The sequence below is a fragment of the Equus quagga genome, unplaced genomic scaffold (genome assembly GCF_021613505.1).
Source record: "Equus quagga isolate Etosha38 unplaced genomic scaffold, UCLA_HA_Equagga_1.0 HiC_scaffold_276_RagTag, whole genome shotgun sequence".
Lineage (NCBI taxonomy): Eukaryota > Metazoa > Chordata > Mammalia > Perissodactyla > Equidae > Equus > Equus quagga.
The window spans coordinates 36909-53010 of record NW_025793415.1 but is presented as its reverse complement, the minus strand read 5'-3'; the positions used below and the strand labels follow the sequence as shown (position 1 = coordinate 53010).

At 43.2% G+C, this 16102-nt stretch overlaps 1 protein-coding gene across 14 annotated transcripts in view; it reads left to right on the top strand.

Annotated features, from left to right (window-relative positions):
• The window catches only part of LOC124232142 (protein FAM156A/FAM156B-like), a 67909-nt gene that overhangs the window by 21175 nt on the left and 30632 nt on the right, over positions 1–16102 (top strand). Inside the window, exon 1 of one of the 14 annotated variants that reach the window (XM_046649108.1) lies at positions 7687–7744. The exons of the other annotated variants lie outside the window; for them this stretch is intronic. The gene's annotated coding sequence lies outside the window, so the exon portion shown is untranslated. Of the gene's footprint in view, positions 1–7686; positions 7745–16102 lie in introns of those variants that run through there. 14 annotated transcript variants of the gene reach the window in all.

The window sequence follows — 16102 nt, the reverse complement described above, 5'->3', positions numbered from 1 at the left end:
TATAGAAGGAAAACACCTCAACATAATAAAGGCCGTACATTAGAAACCCACAGCATAGATCATTCTCAATGGAGAAAAACTGAAATCTATCCCTCTAAGAACAAGAACCAGACAAGGATGCCCATTGTCACCACTCTTATTTAACATAGTATTCGACATCCTAGCCAGAGCCATCAGGCAAGAAAAAGAAAGAAAAGGGATCGATATTGGAAAAGAAGAAGTGAAACTGTCGCTCTTTGCAGACGACATGATTTTATATGTAGCAAACCCTAAAGAATCCACTAAAAAACTTTTAGAAATAATGAATGAATACTGTCAAGTCGCAGGATACGAAATCAACACACAAAAATCGGCTGCATTTCTGTACACTAACAACGAAGTAGCAGAAAGAGAAATTCAGAATACAATCCCATTCACAAGTGCAACAAAGAGAATAAAGTACCTAGGAATAAACTTAACCAAAGAGATGAAAGAGCTGTACACCGAAAACTATACAACATTGTTGAAAGAAGTCGAAGAAGATACAAAGAAATGGGAAGATATTCCATGCTCCTGGATTGGAAGAATTAACTTAGTTAAAATGTCCATACTTCCTAAAGCAATCTATAGATTCAATGCAATCCCTGTGAAAGTTCCAACATTTTTCACAGAAATAGAACAAAGAATCCTAAAATTTATATGGAACAGCAAAAGACCCCAAATAGCCAAAGGATTCCTGAGAAAAAAGATCAAACCTGGAGGTATCACACTCCCTGATTTCAAAATATACTACAAAGCCATAGTAACCAAAACAGCATGGTACTGGCACAAAAACAGACACAGATCAATGGAACCGAATCGAGAGCCCAGAAATAAACCCACACATGTATGGGCAGCTAATATTGGACAATGGAGCCAAGAGCATACGATGGAGAAAGGAGAGTCTCTTCAATAAATGGTGTTGGGAAACTGGACAGCCACATGCAAAAGAATAAAAGTAGGCCATTCCCTTACACCATGCGCAAAAATCAACTCAAAATGGATGAAAGACTTGAATGTAAGACCCGAAACCATGAAACTTCTAGAAGAAAACACAGGCAGTACGCTCTTTGACATCGATGTGAGCAGCATATTTTCAAGTCCCTTGTCTGACCCGGCAAGGGAAACAAAAGAAAAAATGAACAAATGGGACTACGTCACACTAAGAAGCTTCTGCACAGCAAAGGTAACCATCAACAAAATGAAAAGACAACCTAACAATTGGGAGAAGATATTTGCAAACCATATATCCGATAAGGGGTTAATATCCAAAATATACAAAGAACTGATACATCCCAACAACCCAATTAAAAAATGTGCAAAAGATCTGAACAGAGATTTCTCCAAAGAAGATATACGGATGGCCAACAGGCATATGAAAAGGTGCTCCGCATCATTAGCTATCAGGGAAATGCAAATCAAAACTACAATGAGGTATCACCTCACTCCGATCAGAATGGCTATAATTAACAAGACAGGAAACAGCAACTGTTGGAGAGGATGTGGAGAGAAGGGAACCCTCATACACTGCTGGTGGGAGTGCAAACTGGTGCAAGCCGCTATGGAAAGCAGTATGGAATATCCTCAGAAAATTAAGAATAGATCTACCATATGACCCAGCTATCCCACTGCTGGGTATTTATCCAAAGAACTTGCAAACACAAATGGGTAGAGATACATGCACCCCTGTGTTCATCGCAGCATTATTCACAATAGCCAAGACTTGGAAGCAACCTAGGTGCCCATCAAGGGACAAATGGACAAAGAAGATGTGGTACATATATGCAATGGAATACTACTCAGCCATAACAAATGATGAAATCGGGCCATTTGTGACAACATGGATGGACCTTGAGGGTATTATGCTGAGTGAAATAAGTCAGAGGGAGGAAGTCAAATACCATATGATCTCACTCATAAGTAGAAGATAAGAACAACGACAAACAAACACAAAGCAACGGAGACTGGATGGGTGGTTACCATAGGGGAAGGGGGGAGCGGGGAGGACAAAAGGGGTGATTAGGCTCACATGTGAGGTCGTGGACTAGAATTAGTTTTCGGGTAGTGAACATGAGGTAATCTACAGAGAATTCGAAATATATTACGAGGTACATCTCAAAGCTATATAAGGTTATAATCCAATGTTACTGCAATAAAAAAAAAAGAGAGACAATGCTTGAGTTGAAATGTGAAAGACACACAGGAGTTAACTAATCAGCATCCCTCAGGAAGTGGGGACAATGTAAGTGGAGAAGCTTGGGGAATTGGAGGATGTGAAAGAAGCCCAATAAGAGAGACAAGAAGGGGAAGCACTGCTTTTCATACTGCTAGAGAGGTAGGCAGGGGCTGGACCATGCCCTGACGTCCTTGTGTAGGAGTATGGTCTTTATCTGAAAAGCAGTGGACAGGCCTGCACCTGTGTGAGAGAAAGGGGAGGGGAGGGAAGAGGGAGACAGACACCCTGAGTGATGTGGGAGACCAGTTAGAAGGTGGTTTTGACGATCAAAGGGAAAGAGGCTTCGGACTAGAGCAAATGTGGCGGACACACAAAAAAGTAAAAGGTATTAAACAGGTATTTAGGAAGTAAAATGGAAAGAACTCAGCAAGGATTTGGACTTGAGGTGAAGGAGAGGGAGAAGTACGTGGTTAAGACCAGGTTTCTGTGTTGGGTAATAAGAGTAGGATGGTGCCATCTGTTGACATGGGGCGTACCAGAAGAGGGCCAGGTCTGTGAAGAATTCCGAAATGAGACTTTTATTTGTATGAAGTCGTGGTCTAAATGTAATACAATAACCAATATTTAAATACTTGGCTTCAAAGTTCTTTTTCCTTTGAAAAAACGAAAGTCAGAGGTGTTGAGAGAGAATTTACGTACAATAAAAGTCAGCCTTTTAAGATAGTTTGTAGAGTTTTTTTGTTTTGTGTTTTCAACTTTTTAATTATTTTATTGAGGTCATACTGGTTTACGACATTGTGTAAATTTCAGGTGTACATTATTATATTTCAGTTTCTGGGTAGACTGCCTCGTGTTCACCACCAATAGTCTAGTTTCCATCCGTCACCAGCGTATGTGCCCCTTTGCCCCTTTTGCCCTCCCCCCCCCCCTTCCCCTCTGGTAACCACTAATCGGTTCTCCTTATCTATGTGTTTGTTGTATGTAGCATTTTGACAAATGTTCACGTTGTGTAACCACCACCACCACAATAAAAATATAGAAAATTTCCATCATTCGAAGATATCCCCTTGTGCCATTTGCCGTCAGACTCCTTCCTCCACTTCCGTACCCTGGCAACCACTGATATACTTCTGTCCCTATAGTTGTGCCTTTTCCAGAATGCCATTTACATGAAATCATGTAATGGGTAGCCTTTTGTGTCTGGCTTCTTTAATTTAGCATACTTGAGATGCATCTATGCTGTTACATGCATCAGTAGTCCTTTTTTATTAGTGTGTAATATTCCTTTGTGTGGGTATAGCTCAGTTTGTTTTCCTTTTATCCATACACCAGTTGTTGAATATTTGGGTTGTTTCTAGGTTTGGCTATTATGAATAAAAGTGCTGTGAATGTTTGAGTACAGGTCTTTATGTGGACATATGTTTTCATTTGTCTTGGGTAGAACTCTCTAGGAGTAGAATTGCTGGGTCATATGGTAAGTGTATGTTTAATGTTCAAAGTAAGTACCTGATAGGAGGATATCCATTCCAGCTTTCCTGTGGTGGTGGCTTTTATGATACATCTTTTCCCTTACCTGACTTGCAGTTTGTTTGTATCTTTGAACCAAACTGTGTCTCCTGTAGGCAACATACAGTTGGCGCTTGTTGTTTTTTTTTTAAATCCAGTCTGTCAGTGTCTGCCTTTTGACTGGATTGTCTAATCTATTCACATTTAATGTTGTTATTGATGTAGATGGACTTATATCTGCCGTTATATGTATTTTTTTCCTCTGTGTCTCATGTCTTTTTGTTCTTTGGTTCCTCCTTTACTGCTTTGTTTTGCATTAAATGGATATTTTCTAATGTAGCATTTTAATTTCTTTAATGACGTGTTCGCTGTATTTTTTGAGTTATTTCCTTAGTAGGTGCTCTAAGGCTGACCATACACATCTTAACTTATCACAGCCGGCTTCAGATTCACACCAGTTCCAGTGAGATATAGAAACGTTGTAGCTCTATTCCCATTTCCCTCTTTTGGTGGTATTGTTATATATATATTACATCTACAAAGGGTACATCCCCTTAATACACTCTTATCATTACTTTGTTGTATATAATTTTATCCCTTTTAAAAAAAGCTGAGATAAGACAGGGTATCAAGTGTGTTATTTATACCTTCTGTTCTATTAACCTTCTTTGTCACTATTTCTGATTCCTAGTATTTCTTCTTGTGGATTTGAGTTACCATCCAGACTCGTTCCCTTACCCAATACAGCTTTGCTCCCAGCCACCTGCCTTGTGCTGTTATTGGCAAACATGTCACATCATATATGTTATTGGCCCAACAATAAATTATATAATATCGTTTTGTACAGTTGCTTTTAAAATCAGTTCCCAGAAGAAAAGAGTAAGAATGTATATTTATATAGTCTTTTGTATTTACATAATTGCCTTTACCCACGCTCTTGGTTTTTTCTCTGGATTCAAGTTACCCTCTGGGGTCACTTGTTGCAACCTGAACTTCCTTCAGTTTTTCTTCTGAGCCAGTTCTGCTAGCAACAGATCCTCTCAGCTTTTGTTCATCTAGGAATGCCTTTATTTTGCTTTCACTTTTATTTTTTTAAACACTTTATTGAGGTATGGTTGACCTGTCAAAAGCTGTACATATTTAATGTATACAACTTGACAAGTTTGGGAATAAGTATACACCCGCAAAACCAGCACCGCCATCAAGGACATGGAAGTATCCATCACCTCCCAAAGTGTCCTCCCACCCCCTTTATTGTTGTTGTTGTTGTTGTTGTTGTTGTTGTTGTTATTGTTATTAGTGAATACGAACGCTTAACATATGATTTACCTTCTTAACAAATTTTAAGTATACGATACAGTATTGTTAGCTTATAGGCAGTATGCTGTATAGTCAATCTCCAAAACTTATTTGCATAGCTATAACTTTGTACCCTTTGACCATCACCTCCCCATTTTCTCCTCTCCCCACTCCCTGGCAATCACCATTCTGTACTCCGCTTCTATGAGTTTGACTATTTTAGATTCCACCTATAAGTGAAATCATGCAGTATTTGTCTTTCTGCGTCTGGCTTTTTTCACTTACATAATGTCCTCCGGGTCCAGATGGCATGCCCTTAGACATAGAAAACCCTAAAGATGCCGCCAAAGAACTGTTAGACCTAAGAAACAAATTCAGTAATGTTGCTTTCATTTTTAAAAGATAGTTTGCTGGATGTATGATTCTTCCTGTAGTATACTTCCTATAGTATTTTCCTTTGAGCACTTTGAATATATTGTCCTGATGCTTTCTGTCCTCCATTGTTTGTGCTGAGAAATCTGCTGTTAATCTTATTGGGTTTCCCCTCATAAGTGAGGAGTCATTTTTTTCTTGTTGCTTTCAAGATTTTCTCCTTTATCTTTGGCTTTCAGCATTTTCACCATGTGTCTGTGGATCTCCTTTTGTTCGTCCTACTCAGAGTTTGTTGAGCTTCCTTCAGGCAATATTTCTTTGACTATTTTTTTCTGCTCCTCTCTCTCCTTCTGATACTCTCATTACGTGTACGTTGGCGTGCTTAAGAGTGTCCCATATTTCTCTGAAGCTCAGTTGATTTTTCCTCATTTGTTTTCCTCTCTCTCATCAGACTGTATAATCTCTATTGATCTGTCTTTAAGATTGCTAAATCTTTCTCTGGTAGTTCAAATCTACTGTTGAGCCCCTCTTGTGAATTTTCCACTTCAACTAATGTACTTTTCAACTCCAGAATTTCCATTCGGTTCTTTTTTATCATTAATATATAATTTTATAATTCTTTTTTATAATTTCTTATTTCTTTATTGCTACTCTCTACTTGATGTGACATTTTCATCATACCTTCCTTTACTTCTTTGATTGTGGTTTCCTTTTGTTCTTTGAACGTATTTATAGTAGCTACTTTGAAGTCTTTGTCTATCAAATCTGACATCTGCTTGTAATCTCAGGTAGTTTCTGTTGCTTGCTTTTTCATATTTTCCTGTTTCTGTGCATGTGTCATAACGTTGTTGTTGTAGGAAACTGGGCTGTCTAAAGCGGATAATACGTTGTGGCTATTCCGGGTACTGATCCACCCCACCCCTCCTGCGTTGGTTATTGTTATTTACTTGTTTATTTGCTTAGTGTCTGGCTGGTTTATTTTAGTGGAATCCATTCTCTTCCCACCCACTGCCTTTGCTGTGTTAAGCTTTGGATTTGACTATTCCAGAAGAGCCCACTGGGTATGCCCACTTGGGTATACCCACAGTCACCCTGGGATGACTGTGGTTTGGTTTGGGCAGGGCTGCCTTTGACTTTCTCTTCCCCTGACCACACTGAGCTGTTAAGCCCCGCTAATTGTGGGCTGATTATTGTTTTCAACAATGCCCTGGGACAAAAATTGCTCCATAAGCTAAGCCAATGAAATTCTTTCTCCTTTGAAGAGATAGCCATTGAGGTCAGTGTTTCAGATTTGTTTTGACCCCAAGCAGGCTCCTTCAGCTGTCTCCCTCCCTGGTTGTCTCAGGTAATCCGGCCAGCCTACAGTTTGGCCTGTGTAGTGCAATGATTCCACCGATCTTCTACTAGCTGCCTTTGACCACAACCTCCACTATTTTGAAAGTGCCCCTAGGCTGGACCTTCTCAACACTCCATTGCAAGTGAAGTCAGTTCCTCTGGGAAGAGGTTCAGAGCTATCTGCTTCAAAATCACCGAGCCACAGCTCTGTAGTTGGGGAGTGGGGACAGTGGTGGCACACTTCTCTTTCCTGTTTACCGGTAGTAGACTATGTGATGTTGCTTTTTGAATTTCAATTTTTAATGGTTTGTGGCTGGTATATAGAAACAGAATTGGCTTTTGCATACTGATTTTGTATCACGTTACTCTGCTGAACTCACTTCTCAGTTCAAGTAGCTTTTTTGTGGATTCTTTTTATAGATTCATGTGTTATCTGCGGTTAATGACTGTTTTACTTCTTTCTTTCTTCTTGCCTTTCTTGTTGCTTGAATAGCCAGTAAAATATTGAACAGAAGTGGCAAAAGTATGCGCCCTTGCCTTGTTCCCTATCTTAGAGGGAAAGCATTCAGGCCTTCGCAAATAAGGATGATGTTAGTTTTAGGTACCTTTGTAGATGCCAATTATCACTTTAAGGCTGTTGCCGTAGGCTGAATATTGCCGTCTCCCCAACATTCATGTTGAAATCTTTCCGCAGTGTGATGGTATTTAGAGGTGAGGCCTTTGGGATGTGATTAGGTCATGATGGTGGGGGCCTCATGAACGGGATTAGTGCCCTTATAAAAGAGACTCCAGAGTTCTCGTCAAGATGGCGCTGTGAGCAGACGTTGAACTCGCCTCCTCCCACAAACACAACCAGGTTACAACAATTTTAGGAAGAATCACCCTGGATTGAAAACTGAAAACTGGATAAAGAGAACCCCCACAACAAGGGACAGTCCTGACGAAAGCAGAAGAGTCAGTAACTCCGGCCAGAGAGGAAAAAAGCCACCTTTGGGAGCAGCGGAGCTTCTCAGCTGGCCAGGCGGGAGCCAACCTAAGGTACGCAGCCCTCCCTGGAGGAGTGAGGTCCAGAGCGGGGGCGATACTGCCATAACCATCCTTCGGACTCAGCCCAACTGAGGGGGGGGGAGGGTCTTACTGTCTGGCTTTGCTGGCTATTAACTGCAGCGAGGACACGCCCAGAAAAGCTATCCGCCCGAAAGCCGAAAAGATCCAGGTCTTAAAGGGCCCACGCACAAACTCACTCATTGCAGCAACCTAAAATCACCAGAGAGAAGGCTGACTGTCCTTTGGTGAAACGAGATTCACCTGGTGGGCTCTGGGGGCATCTTGGTGAGAGGAGGATGCTCTCCTGAGACTGAGGCATTGGTGGGGGCGGTTGTTCTGAGCTGGTCCAGGCGTGCTGATACAGACACAGGTGGGGGCCATTGAGGTGCATCCCTTGGGCTGTTAGCCCAGGTGTCTGCCACACCCACTAGAGCACAGATTTAATCCAGTTCAGCCAGGGCAGGCAACCCGCCCTAGGGACTGGCCCCCCTAACAGTAAGCCCTCAGGCTACTTTTCAGCCTGCATTGACTGAGTGCCTTGATCCTCTACAGGCAGGCAAAGGTGTCTGCCTCTGTGGGGCAGGGCTTGTGTGAGGACCAGGTGAACTGTGGGGGGCGTTGGGGCAGAGGTGGGGGCCTCTGCAGTGTGGCATTGGGGTACGCTCCAGGGGGTTGAGAAGTGTGCATGGACCAGGACTGTGTTGACAGTGTATGTGGTCCAGAGGGGGGTGAGGCTTATCAGCGGCAGAAGACTTGTGTTTCACAAGTAGCCATAAAAAGGATCAGCCCCACCTTCCAAAGCCTGAAACAACTGAGTGCATCCATGCCAAGGGCCAGCCCCACTCAGCTGCACTCCTAAGAGAACTGACATGCGCCTTGTTGGCCTCAGGCCTATCACAACTGTACGCCCCTGAGCCTAGCAACCAGCTACACTGGGTACCAACCCAATTAAGAGGACAGTTGCAATAAGAGTGTGCTAATAGGCGGGACCAAGATGGCGGAGTGAGTGGTCTTCTTTGTCTCTCCCCCGTCGAATCTACAACTAATTGGACATTCACTGATTAACAAAGGATATCCAGATAGCATCTCAAGACGCCTAAGAGTCTTGTGCTACTATACATCGGAAGGCGGATGGACTTCCCCCCGGGAGGAGGTGGAATAGGTGAAAACTCTCCGACCACCGACCCCCGGCCCCGGACAGCCTAGTTCCTGCAGGAGGCTCTCTTCCAGTGGACTCCCCCATAGCATGGCCGCACACCAAGGGCGGGAGTGTGCACTCACCAGTGGAGCGACGGTGGAAACAGGTGACAACAGCCCTACTCAAGCCCCCCGCGATTACACCTAAGCCCAGGGGGAATCCCCAGGGTCCCGCACCCACCGGCAGGGAAGGCCTCTGCTCGCCATGAGCAGGGAGGCCCCGCCCAGAATCCAGAACAAAGGGAAGCTCCCGGCGGGCGGATTCCCCGGCACAGCACCAGACCGCAAGCTGCTGCCGGGCCCACGGTCTCCGGCGCACGGGTCGGTGCAGGGGGCGCCCAGACTTCCCATAGACGTGCTTGGGGGCATGGTTGGAGCTCCAGCGCCCAGCTCTGCAGCCCAGGGGGAGGCGCCGGGGTGCCGGACCTCCCTGGCAGGGCAAGCCTCTGCTCACCATGAGCAGGGAGGCCACGCCCAGAATCCAGGACAAAGGGAAGCTCCCGGTGGGCGGATTCCCCGGCACGGCACCAGACCGCAAGCTGCTGCTGGGCCCACGGTCTCCGGCGCACGGGTTGGTGCAGGGGGCACCCAGACTTCCCATAGACGTGCTTGGGGACAGGGTTGGAGCTCCAGCGCCCGGCTCTGTGGCTCGGGGGGAGGCTCCGGGGTCCCGCACCCCCCCAGCAGGGAAAGCCTCTGCTCGCCATTAGCTGGGAGGCTCTGCCCATAATCCAGAACAAAGTGAAGCTCCCGGCGGGCGGATTCTCTGGCACTGCACCAGACCGCCAACTGCTGCTGGGCCCACGGTCTCCGGTGCAAGGGGTGCCCGGACTTCCCATGGACGTGCTTGGGGACTGGGTGGAGCTCCAACACCCGGCTCTGCGGCCTGGGGCGACGATCCAGGGTCCTGCACCCCCCCCCCCCCGCAGGGAGAGCCTCTACTCGCCATTGGCAGGGAGGCCCCGCCCAGCATTCGGAACACCAGGAAGCTCCCTAGAGCAGAATTCCCCACAAGGCAGCAGCTTACAAGCCACCGCCAGGCCCACGGACTCTAGCCGTGTCCCAGACGAGGCAAGGGGCTCCCAGAGATCCCGTGAGAGTGGAGTGGGGCACAGTGAAGCTCCGGTGAAATGGCTACGTAGCCCAGGGGTGAACTCCAGGTTCCTACATGTAGCGGCCTCAGCAAAAGCCTCTGCACAGCACTAGTGGAGAGGTCCCGACTGGCAACCGCAAGGTGGGGAGGCCCTGGGGCAAAAGTAGCACAGCTAGGTGAGCTAACGACAGACTGCAGAAGATACCCATAGCTCTGCTGGGACCTATAGTGGACAAGTGTGATCTTGTGGGCTCTGTTAGGGACAAAGCGGCGATTATAGGTGATCCTGCTCCTGGCTGCTGGGAAAGCCCACAACACCGCTGCAGACCACAAGGAGGGAGCGTGTCTAAGTGGGCTGCAACAGTAGGCACCAGATTGCCCCCACAACCAACGAGGGACCCCACAGGACCACTGTGACTACGAGGAGGGGTCCAGGTCCAGTCAGTAACAGCTGACAGGGCTCCTGGTTGGTGCAGTCTAAACAGCTGCCCCCCCCCCCCCCACCACACCAGTCGCAACAAGTGGAAGCAGCGGCTAAACTCTATCTCTCTGCGGAGGCACAAATCCACACCATCAAGCAGCATGAAAAAATATATTAAATCTCCAGAACAGAAGGAAAATGATAAGCACCCAGAAAACAATCCCAAAGACAATGAAATCTATAACCTAAATGACGATGATTTCAAAACTGCCATTATGAAAAGACTCAACGAGCTAAAAGAGAATTCAGATAGACAACTCAATGAGTTCAGGAGCTATGTCACAAAAGAGCTTGACACTCTAAAGAAGAACCAATTAGAAATACTGGAGATGAAGAACACAATGGAGGAGATTAAGAAAAATCTGGACTCTCTGAACAGTAGGGTCGATAATATGGAGGACAGAATTAGCAATTTGGAGGATAGGATTACAGAAATGCTGCAGACAGAGGTGGAGAGAGAACTAAGACTAAAAAGAAATGAAGAAACTCTCCGAGAATTATCCGACTCAATTAGGAGATGCAACATAAGGATTATAGGTATCCCAGAGGGAGAAGAGAAGGAGAAGGGGGCAGAAGGCCTGTTCAAAGAAATAATAGCTGAGAACTTTCCAAACTTGGGAAGAGAGATGGAACTTCATGTGACAGAAGCCAACAGATCTCCAAACTTTATTAATGCAAGAAGACCAACCCCAAGGCATATAGTAGTGAAACCAGCAAAAGTGAACGACAAAGAGAAAATACTAAGGGCAGCCAGGCAGAAGAAAATAACTTACAAAGGAAACCCCATAAGGCTATCAGCAGATTTCTCAGGAGAGACCTTACAGGCTAGAAGAGATTGGAATGAAATATTCAAAACTCTGAAGGACAAAAACGTGCAGCCAAGAGTACTCTACCCATCGAAAATATCCTTCAAATACAATGGAGAAATAAAAGCTTTCCCAGATAAACAAAAGTTAAGGGAGTTCATCGCCACAAAACCTCCTCTTGAAGAAATGCTCAGGAAGAACCTCATTCCTGAAAAATCAAAAAAAGGAAAGGGGTTACAAAATCCAGAACAAACAAAGGAGATAAGCAGAAGGACCATAACACAAAGTAACAGCTCTCCATCAGGACAAAATGCAAAAGAACCGGAAAACAAGTGATAAAATGGCAAGAGTAGGCCCCCACGTTTCAATAATCACTCTAAACGTGAATGGATTGAACTCTCTAATCAAAAGGCACAGAGTGGCAGGATGGATCAAAGAACAAGATCCAACAATATGCTGCCTCCAGGAAACACACCTCAGCCCCAAAGACAAACACAGACTCAGAGTGAAGGGATGGAAGACAATACTCCAAGCTAATAATGAACAAAAGAAAGCAGGTGTTGCCATACTTATATCCGACAAAGTAGACTTCAAAGCGAAACAGATAAAGAAAGACAAAGAGGGGCAGTATATAATGATAAAAGGGACACTCCACCAAGATGACATAACACTTATAAATATATACGCACCTAACACAGGAGCACCAAAATTCGTAAAGAAACTATTAACAAAACTAAAAGGAGACATCAACAGCAATACAATAATAGTAGGGGACCTCAACACCCCATTAACACCAATGGACAGATCATCCAGACAGAAAATCAACAAGGAAATTATAGAATTAAATGAAAAATTAGATCAGATGGACCTAGTAGATATATATATATAGGACACTTCCTCCAAAAACAGCAGGTTACACGTTCTTCTCAAGCGCGCATAGAACATTCTCGAGGATAGACCATATCTTGGGAAACAAAGCAAGCATCAGTAAGTTCAAGAGGGTTGAAATAATATCAAGCATTTTTTCTGAACATAATGCTATGAAACTAGAAATCAACTACAAGAATAAAGCGGGGAAAGGGCCAAAAATGTGGAGACTAAACAACATGCTACTGAACAAACAGTGGATTATTGAAGAAATTAAAGAAGAAATCAAATATTATCTGGACACAAATGAAAATGAAAACACACCGTACCAAATGATTTGGGACGCAGCAAAGGCAGTCCTAAGAGGGAAATTCATTGCAATACAGGCTCACCTCAATAAGCAAGAAAAATCTTACATAAACAACCTCAAACAACACCTAATGGAATTAGAAAAAGAAGAACAAACAAAGCCCAAAGTCAGTAGAAGGAGGGAAATAATAAAAATTAGAGCAGAAATAAATGATATTGAAATGAAAAAAGACAATAGAAAGGATCAATGAAACAAAGAGTTGGTTCTTCGAAAAAATTAACAAAATCGACAAACCCTTAGCCAGACTCACTAAAAAAAAAAAAGAGAGAAGTCTCAAATAAATAAAATTAGAAACGAGAGAGGAGAAATCACAACAGATACCAAAGAAATACAAAGGATCATAAGAGAATACTATGAAAAACTGTATGCCAACAAATTGAACAACCTAGAAGAAATGGATAAATTCCTAGACTCATACAACCTACCCAAACTGAATCAGGAAGAAATAGAGAACCTGAATAGACCAATCAGAGGTAAAGAAATAGAAACAGTAATCAAAAACCTCCCCCCAAATAAGAGTCCAGGACCAGACGGCTTCTCTGGAGAATTCTACCAAACATTCAAAGAAGATTTAATACCTATCCTTCTCAAACTATTCCAGAAAATAGAGGAAGATGGAGCACTCCCTAATACTTTCTATGAAGCCGAGACCACCCTGATCCTCAAACCTGACAAGGACAACACAAAGAAGGAAAACTACAGGCCAATATCACTGATGAACATAGATGCAAAAGTCCTCAACAAAATTTTGGCAAACTGAATACAGCAAAATATCAAAAAGATTATACACCATGATCAAGTGGGATTTATATCAGGGACACAGGGATGGTTCAGCATCTGCAAGTGAATCAACGTGATTCACTACATTAAGAAAATGAAAAACAAAAACCACATGATCATCTCAATAGATGCAGAGAAAGCATTCGACAAGATCCAACATCCATTTATGATAAAAACCCTCAATAAAATAGGTGTAGAAAGAAAGTACCTCAACATAATAAAGGCCATATATGACAGACCCACAGCCAACATCATACTCAACGGACAAAAACTGAAACCCAGCCCTCTCAGAACAGGAACAAGACAAGAGTGCCCACTTTCACCACTCTTATTCAACATAGTACTGGAGGTTCTGGCCAGAGCAATTCGGCATGAGAAAGAAATAAAAGGAATCCAAACAGGCAACGAAGAAGTAAAACTCTCGCTGTGTGCAGACGACATGATCTTGTATATAGAAAACCCCAAAGAATCCATAGAAAAACTGTTAGAAACAATCAACAGCTACAGCAAAGTTGCAGGGTATAAAATCAACATACAGAAATCAGCATTTCTATATGCTAACAATGAACTAACAGAAAAAGATCTCAAGAACTCAATCCCATTCACGATCGCAACAAAAAGAATAAAATACCTTGGGATAAATTTAACCAAGGAAGTGAAAGATCTATACAACGAAAACTACAAGACCTTCTTGAAAGAAATCGACGACGACATAAAGAGATGGAAAGACATTCCATGTACGTGGATTGGAAGAATAAACATAGTTAAAATGTCCATACTACCTAAAGCAATCTACAGATTCAACGCTATCCCAATCAGAATCCCAATGACATTCTTTACAGAAATTGAACAAAGAATCCTAAAATTCATGTGGGGCAACAAAAGACCCCGAATTGCTAAAGCAATCCTGAGAAAGAAGAACAAAGCTGGAGGCATCACAATCCCTGACTTCAAAACATACTACAAAGCCGCAGTAATCAAAACAGCATGGTACTGGTACAAAAGCAGATGCACAGATCAGTGGAACAGAATTGAAAGCCCAGAGATAAAACCACACATCTATGGACAGCTAATCTTTGACAAAGGAGCTGAGGGCCTACAATGGAGGAAAGAAAGTCTCTTCAACAAATGGTGCTGGGAAAACTGGACAGCCACATGTAAAAGAATGAAAATCAACCATTCTTTTTCAGCATTCACTAAAATAAACTCAAAAGTTTGGATCAAAGACCTAAAGATTAGGCCTGAAACAATAAGTCTCCTAGAAGAGAATATCGGCAGTACACTCTTTGACATCAGCTTCAAAAGAATCTTTTCGGACACCATAACCCCTCACATGAGGGAAACAATAGAAAGAATAAACAAATGGGACTTCATCAGGCTAAAGAGCTTCTTCAAGGCAAGGGAAAACAGGATTGAAACAAAAAAAACAGCCCACTAATTGAGAAAAAATATTCACAAGTTATTTATCCAACAAAGGGTTAATCTCCATACTATACGAAGAACTCACACAACTCAACAATAAAAAAAATCAAACAACCCAATCACAAAATGGGCAGGGGACATGAACAGACATTTCTCCAAAGAAGATATACGGATGGCCAATAGACACATGAAAAGATGCTCATCATCACTAATCATCGGGGAAATGCAAATCAAGACTACACTAAGATATCACCTTACACCTGTTAGAATGGCAAAAATATCCAGAACCAAGAGTGACAAATGTTGGAGAGGCTGTGGAGAAAAGGGAACCCTCATACACTGTTGGTGGGAATGCAAACTGGTGCAGCCACTATGGAAAACAGTATGGAGATTCCTCAAAAAGTTAAGAATAGAAATACCTTATGACCCAGCCATCCCACTACTGGGCATCTATCCTGAGAACCTGAAATCAGCAATTCCAAACGTTCCATGCACCCCTATGTTCATCGCAGCATTATTCACAATAGCCAAGTCATGGAACCAACCTAAGTGCCCAGCAACTGATGATTAGATAAAGAAGATGTGGTATATATATACACAATGGAATCCCCCTCAGCCATAAAAAGGGACAAAGTCGTCCCATTCACAACAACATGGATAGACCTTGAGGGTATTATGTTGAGTGAAATAAGCCAGACAGAGAAAGACGAACTGTGTATGACTCCACTCATTGGTGGTAGTTAACATATGGACAGAGAGAACTGATCGGTAGTTGCCAGGGGAAAGGGGGGTGGGGGGAGGGCACTAGGGGTGAAGTGGTGTACCTACAACATGACTAATAATGATGTACAACTGTAATTTCACAAGGATGTTAACTTTCATAACCTTAATTTAAAAAAAAATCAGGCAATAAATAAACGTCAAAAGAGGAGATGTTTAAAAAATAAAAGAAAAAAAAAAGAGAGAGAGACACTCCAGAGAGCTCCCTTGCCCCTCCGGCCCCCTGAGGACACAGAGGTCGACAGTCTATGAAGCAGGAAGTGGGGTCTCGCTAGACACCAAATCTGCCGGCACCTTGATCTTCGGCTTCCCGGCCTCTAGAAGTGTGAGAACTCCAGAAGTGTGAGAAATAAGTTTGTCTTGTCTTACAGTCCACCCAGTTCATGGTATTTCTGTTACATCGGCCCAAAAGGACTAAGACAGAAATCCCTCTCTATTTCTGCTTGGCTGAGAGGTTTTACCATGTTGAATTTTATCAAATGCTTTATATACATCTGTTGAGACGCTCATATTTCCTTTAGTCTTTTAGTCTGTTATTATGGTGAGTCGCAGT